Raw genomic sequence first — 7,673 nt, 5'->3', positions numbered from 1 at the left:
GACATGGGTTCGATCCCTGGGTCGGGAAGATCCCCTGGAGGAGGAAATGGCAATCCACTCCAGTGTTCTAGCTTGAAAAGTCCCATGGACAGAGGACTGGTGGGCTACAGTCTGTGGGGTCACAAGGAATCAGACAAAACTGAGTGTAAAGCATAGGCATATATCTTTCTTGTATTGATTTTCATCATTCCATCTCAAAAGTTTTCTCTAAGAACCTGTGGTAGTACCGTGTCATTACTTGGCTAATCAATGTTGTTTTTTTTTTCTTTTGGTAGGAGTTAGCCACTTAAACTCTGAGAGTTAGAAAGTGTCAAGAACCGAGTGAAGTAGTACTGTGGAGCATTATACACACCACCCCAATTCTGCCATTAATATTTTACTAAACTTGCTTTTTAGAACTAACACCCAAAAAAGATGTCCTTTTCATTATAGGAGACTGGAATGCAAAAGTAGGAAGTCAAGAAACACCTGGAGTAACAGGCAAATTTGGCCTTAGAATGCGGAACGAGGCAGGGCAAAGACTAATAGAGTCTTGCCAAGAGAACACACTGGTCATAGCAAACACCCTCTTCCAACAACACAAGAGAAGACTCTACACATGGACATCACCAGATGGTCAACATCGAAATCAGATTGATTATATTCTTTGCAGCCAAAGATGGAGAAGCTCTATACAGTCAACAAAACAAGACCAGGAGCTGACTGTGGCTCAGATCATGAACTCCTTATTACCAAATTCAGACTTAAATTGAAGAAAGTAGGGAAAACTGCTAGACCATTCAGGTATGACCTAAATCAAATCCCTTATGATTATACCATGGAAGTGAGAAATAGATTTAAGGGCCTAGATCTGATAAATAGAGTGCCTGATGAACTATGGACTGAGGTTTGTGACATTGTACAGGAGACAGGGATCAAGACCATCCCCATGGAAAAGAAATGCAAAAAAGCAAAATGGCTGTCTGGGGAGGCCTTACAAATAGCTGTGAAAAGGAGAGAGGCAAAAAGCAAAGGAGAAAAGGAAAGATATAAGCATCTGAATGCAGAGTTCCAAGGAATAGCAAGAAGAGATAAGAAAGCCTTCTTCAGCGATCAATGCAAAGAAATAGAGGAAAAGAACAGAATGGGAAAGACTAGAGATCTCTTCAAGAAAATTAGAGATACCAAGGGAACATTTCATGCAAAGATGGGCTCGATAAAGGATAGAAATGGTATGGACCTAATAGAAGCAGAAGATATTAAGAAGAGGTGGCAAGAATACACAGAAGAACTGTACAAAAAAGATCTTCACGACCCAGATAATCATGATGATGTGATCAATAATCTAGAGCCAGACATCTTGGAAAGTGAAGTCAAGTGGGCCTTAGAAAGCATCACTATGAACAAAGCTAGTGGAGGTGATGGAATTCCAGTTTGAGCTGTTTCAAATCCTGAAAGATGATGCTGTGAAAGTGCTGCACTCAATATGCCAGCAAATTTGGAAAACTCAGCAGTGGCCACAGGACTGGAAAAGGTCAGTTTTCATTCCAATCCCAAAGAAAGGCAATGCCAAAGAATGCTCAAACTACCGCACACTTGCATTCATCTCACATGCTAGTAAAGTAATGCTCAAAATTCTCCAAGCCAGGCTTCAGCAGTATGTGAACCATGAACTCCCTGATGTTCAAGCTGGTTTTAGAAAAGGCAGAGGAACCAGAGATCAAATTGCCAACATCTGCTGGATCATGGGAAAAGCAAGAGAGTTCCAGAAAAACATCTATTTCTGCTTTATTGACTATGCCAAAGCCTTTGAGTGTGTGGATCACAATAAACTGTGGAAAATTCTGAAAGAGATGGGAATACCAGACCACCTAACCTGTCTCTTGAGAAATCTGTATGCAGGTCAGGAAGCAACAGTTAGAATTGGACATGGAACAACAGACTGGTTCCAAATAGGGAAAGGAGTATGTCAAGGCTGTATATTGTCACCCTGCTTATTTAACTTCTATGCAGAGTACATCATGAGAAATGCTGGACTGGAAGAAACACAAGCTGAAATCAAGATTGCCAAGAGAAAACTCAATAACCTCAGATATGCAGATGACACCACCCTTATGGCAGGAAGTGAAGAGGAGCTAAAAAGCCTCTTGATGAAAGTGAAAGAGGAGAGTGAAAAAGGTGGCTTAAAGCTCAACATTCAGAAAACGAAGATCATGGCATCTGGTCCCATCACTTCATGGGAAATAGATGGAGAAAGAGTGGAAACAGTGTCAGACTTTATTTTTTTTGGGCTCCAAAATCACTGCAGATGGTGACTGCAGCCATAAAATTAAAAGACTCTTACTCCTTGGAAGAAAAGTTATGACCAACCTAGATAGTATATTCAAAAGCAGAGGCGTTACTTTGCCGACCAAGGTCCGTCTAGTCAAGGCTATGGTTTTTCCTGTGGTCATGTATGGATGTGAGAGTTGGACTGTGAAGAAGGCTGAGCACCGAAGAATTAATGCTTTTGAACTGTGGCGTTGGAGAAGACTCTTGAGAGTCTGTTGGACTATAAGGAGATCCAACCAGTCCATTCTGAAAGAGATCAGCCCTGGGATTTCTTTGGAAGGAATGATGCTAAAGCTGAAACTCCAGTACTTTGGCCACCTCATGCGAAGAGTTGACTCATTGGAAAAGACTCTGATGCTGGGAGGGATTGGGGGCAGGAGGAAAAGGGGACGACCGAGGATGAGATGGCTGGATGGCATCACAGACTCGATGGACGTGAGTCTGAGTGAACTCCGGGAGTTGGTGATGGACAAGGGAGGCCTGGCGTGCTGTGATTCATGGGGTTGCAGAGTCGGACACGACTAAGCAACTGAACTGAACTGAAACTTGCTTCATCACATATCTATTTATCCATCAATTTTGACACATTATAATGTAAGTTACAGATATTAGTACATTTTATCCCTGAATATGTTGGCTTCCCTGATAGCTCAGTTGGTGAAGAATCTGTCTGCAAAGCAGGAGATCCTAGTTCAATTCCTGGGTTGGGAAGATCCTCTGGAGAAGAGATAGGCTACCCACTCCAGTATTCATGGGCTTTCCTGGTGTCTCAGACAGTAAAGACTCTGCCTGCAATTTGGGAGACCTGGGTTCTATCCCTGGGTTGGGAAGATCCACTGGAGGAGGGCATGGCAACCCACTCCAGTATTCTTGTCTGGAGAATCCCCATGGACAAAGGAGCCTGGCGGGCTACAGTCCATGGGGTCGCAAAGAGTCAGACATGACTGAGCAACTAAGCACACACACATCCATATAACTACTTATAGCTTAATTTTTTACCATGCTTTTATTAGGCAAAATTTACGTAATTAAATATACTTAGTGAAATGTGTAAATCCCAACTGTACTCGTCAATGACTTTTGACAAATGAGACACCTGTATAGCCCAAACCAAATCAAGAAAGAGAGCATTGCCACAATCCTAGCAAGTTTCCTCATGCCCCTTTCTAGTTTGAGTTTACCTCTAGTGGCAATCCCTATATTGATGTTTTGTTACCATATTTTAGTTTTACCTGTTCTAGAATTTTCTATCAAAGCCTAGGGTATGTACTCTTTTGTGAGGGTATTCTTTCATTCAGCATAATAATACATTGTTACCAGTGAGTAGTATTTCATTGTATTTAGATATACCTCAGTGTTTTATAAAACTCTATTCTCCTATTAATAAACATCTTGACTATTTCCAGTTTTTGACTATTATGAATCTATGAAATTTCCTCTACATTTTGTAGACCTAATGCTTTCATATCCCTTTGTAAAATGCTTATAGTTTTTAAGAATTACAGTTAATGCACTTTCTTTTCAACAACTGCTGTATTGGTCTTTTAGCTATTTCGGTGGGTCTGTAGTCATATCTCATTGGTAGCTTTAAGATGCATTTCTATGAAGAATGATTATATGGAGCAGTTTTTAGGTGCTTTCTACCCACTTGGTATCTTTTCCAAAGTATCTGTTCAAGACTTTTGTTTATTTTTGAAATGGGTTATTTGCCTTTTATTATTGAGTTGTGAAATTTCCTCATGCATCCTCAAAACCAATCATTTGTCAGATATTGTACATATTTTGTGAATATTTTTTCCCACTTTGTTGCTTGGCTATTTATTTAATTAATAGTGTCTTTTAAAAAATGTTTATTTATTTACTTATTTGGCTGTGCCAGGTCTTAATTGCAGCATGTGAGATCTAATTCCCTGACCAGGGATTGAACCCGGGCCCCCTACATTGGGAGCATGGAGTCTTAGCCCCTGGACCAGCAGGGAAATCCCTATAATGGTGTCCTTTGATAAGCATATGTTTCTAATTTTGATGAAATATAAAACATCAGTTTTTTTTCTTTTGTGGTTATTGCTTTCTGTGTGCTGTTGATGAGATATTTCCTAACTTCATGTGGTAGTCCTACTTTCTTAGATGCTTTCAAATTTTAGCATCTGTAGTTAGATATATATTACGGCCCCATTTTTTTGCATATAATATGAAGTAGTGGTCAAAGTGTAGCTTTTCTTTATGAATATACAGTTGTTTAAGTAACATCATTTGTTACTTTGATTTCTTCATGAATTTCTTTGGTGCCTTTGTGAAAAAATTTGAAGGGTCATGTAAAGGTGGGCCTGCTTCTAGACTCTCTGTTTAGTTCTGTTGACTATATGGTCAATCCCATGCTAATACCATATTGTCCTGAAACTTCTTAGTAAGGTGGCATCAGGCAGTTTTTCTGTTCCAGTTTTATTCTTTCTTTTCAAGCTTGCTTTTGCTCCTCTATGCCATTTCCTATTTCCATATAAATTTTTAAACTGACTTGTCTATTTCTACAAAAGTCCTAGTGGAATTCTAATTAGGATTGCATTGACTTTATAGATTATTTTGGTGAGAATTGACATCTAAGCATTGTTGAATATCCCAATCCATAAGTATAGTATCTCTCTCTGTTTGTTTAGGTCTTCTTTAGTCACTCTGAGCAGGGTATTGGAGTCTTCATTGCAGAATTCGAAGAGTTTTGTTAAATTTGTTTCCTAGTATGTATGCTATATTTTTGATGCTTTGTAAATGAAAATTTTCTTTTAATTTTCCAGTTGATACCACTAGTAGTCAAAAAAATATAATTGACTTTAACTATTAACATATCCTGCAACCTTTCTAAGTTTAGCTGTTCATTCTAATAGTTGTTTTGTAGATTCCGTAGAATTTTCCACATAAGCAGTCTGTGAATAGAGATAGCTGCCCTCTTCTTTTATGGTCTTTATTTCTTCCTCTTGCCTTACTGCGCTACTAGGACATCCAGGAAAGTGCTGAATAAATATATCAGCAGTGGCTAACCTTATGTTATTCCAAGTTTCAGGAAAATCCTTCAATATTTCACCTTTAACTGTGATTTTAGCTCTAGGTTTATCAGGGATGTCCTTCATGACATTTAGGGAATTCTTTTATGTTTCCAGTTGTTCAGAAGTTTCTGTTTTGGAAAGTGAAAGTGTTAGTCACTCAGTGGTGTCCGACTCTTGCAACCCCATGGACTGTAGCCTGCCAGGCTTCTCTGTCCAGGGCATTCTCCAGGCAAGAGTACTGGAGTGGGTTACCATTTTCTTTTCCAGGGAATCTTTCTGACCTAGGAATTGAATCCGGGCATCCTGCATTGCAGGCAGATTCTTTACGGACTAAGCTATTCATGCCAATGTTTTTCCTACATCTTTTGAGTTAGTGTATGCATTTTTTCCTTATTCTATTAATATGGTGAATTACAGTTATAGATTTTTGAATGTTAAAACTACCAAACATTTCTGGAGCAAATCCTCCTTGGTAATGATGCAATACCATCTTAATGTATTTCTAGAGTTGAAAATATTAAAGATTTTGGGGTACCTGAATATAAAATTTTTCTCATTTATAAAACTGATTTAAAATACTTGAATAGCTCAACAAAATAATAACAGTTTGTCATGAGGTTTCTGATATATGTACAAGTAAACTATGACAGTAGTTCAAAGAACTGTGCAGATGAATTTATAATCTCATAGCAGAAATATATTTTACATGCTGTATTATAATATCATTTGAAGTAAAACTGAGGTATATTTTAAAGATACATATTATAAAATGCAGTATAATGACTGAAACATAAAGCAAAGATGTAAGGCCGATTAGGGAGTGATGGGGAAAATAGAATTGTACTCAACCCAAAAGAAAACAGTAAAATAGAAGAAAATAAACCAAAAAAAAAAAACAAAACCCAAACAAAACAGGGCGAAATAGAAGGCAAATAACAAGACAGTTGATTTAAACCCAATGATATTGATAATTATAATACATGTACATAGTCAAAACATGCCAATTAAAAAAGGTCATCAAACTTGATAGAAAAGACCCAACTTCTGATTTCCACTTCTGAAAACTCATTCAACCACCATGATCAGTTCAGTTCAGTTCAGTCGCTCAGTCATGTCCGACTCTTTGCGACCCCATGAATCGCAGCACGCAAGGCCTCCCTGTCCATCACCAACTCCTGGAGTTCACCCAGACTCATGTCCATCGAGTCCGTGATGCCATCCAGCCATCTCATCCTCTGTCATCCCCTTCTCCTTCTGCCCCCAATCCCTCCCAGCATCAGAATCTTTTCCAATGAGTCAACTCTTCGCATGAGGTGGCCAAAGTACTGGAGTTTCAGCTTTAGTATCATTCCTTCCAAAGAAATCCCAGGGCTGATCTCCTTCAGAATGGACTGGTTGGATCTCCTGATACTATATGATAGTTTTTACTTTAAGCAGCCAAATGTATTTTAAAGAAAGTAAGGGGAAATTTGGTTTCTTTTGATTACAACTTCAACTTAATGAAATCTCAGCGAAGTTTTTTCTTTTATGGTTAATTTCTGTGCCCTGTTGAAGAAACACATGCCTATCTCCAAGAGGCACACTGTATTAGAAAAGAAGTCACATTTTCTGATTGCAGGTCTAGTGATATAATCACTACATCATGGTGAAAATCTGCCCACAGGAGTGCTGTGTTCATTGTCAAGACCCACGCAAATGCATTTAACATGTAGATTGTTTTTTAGAGATCCCTGGAACATAGTCATTGCAGGTAGTACCTTCCAGTCGCTGGTCTCTAGGAGGTTAGGAGTTGTGCCCTAGCAGCTGGGCATTCCTGCCATGGGAAGAGTTCCAGCCCAGGTGTCTGGCTTATGAGTGCCTGCAGCCATTTTTGCCTGCCAGAGGAGTGCTTCCAATGGCAGGTGCTCAAAGATGACCACTTGGCTCTCTCCACTTCCAGTCCTGTTCCCCACAGTCTCGACAGTTTCATCAAACACATGGTAACACATAATATGCATATGAATGTGTAAAGCACAAGCTTGGGTTAATGTACCCTCTTCCATCAGAGGAGTGAATGTTAGCTGGAGCTAGAAATAGGAGACTGGAGGAGGTGCAAGGAGAGAGTTAATGGAGAAAAACCTTCCATGTACAGCATGTACATGGCTCTAGAGTGGACTGGGGGTATCAGTGTTTGTTTTTTCTAAATCCCAACCTGATGGAAAAATGAGTTTCAACTCTCCCCCACCCCCCATTTAGCTACACTCACTTTTTAAAGTACAATTTTGTACAGAAGAGTATTAACAGATAAAATTCCAGCACCATCTCTGTAAAGCAATGATGAGTAAA

The 7,673-nt window shown here is 39.2% G+C and overlaps 1 pseudogene; it reads left to right on the top strand.

Annotated features, from left to right (window-relative positions):
- LOC108636652 lies at positions 1,124-1,805 on the top strand (annotated as a pseudogene).

The sequence above is a fragment of the Capra hircus genome, chromosome 8 (assembly GCF_001704415.2).
Source record: "Capra hircus breed San Clemente chromosome 8, ASM170441v1, whole genome shotgun sequence".
NCBI classification, from domain to species: domain Eukaryota; kingdom Metazoa; phylum Chordata; class Mammalia; order Artiodactyla; family Bovidae; genus Capra; species Capra hircus.
The sequence above is the reverse complement of the archived record's forward strand: the minus strand, read 5'-3'. Positions and strand labels throughout refer to the sequence as shown.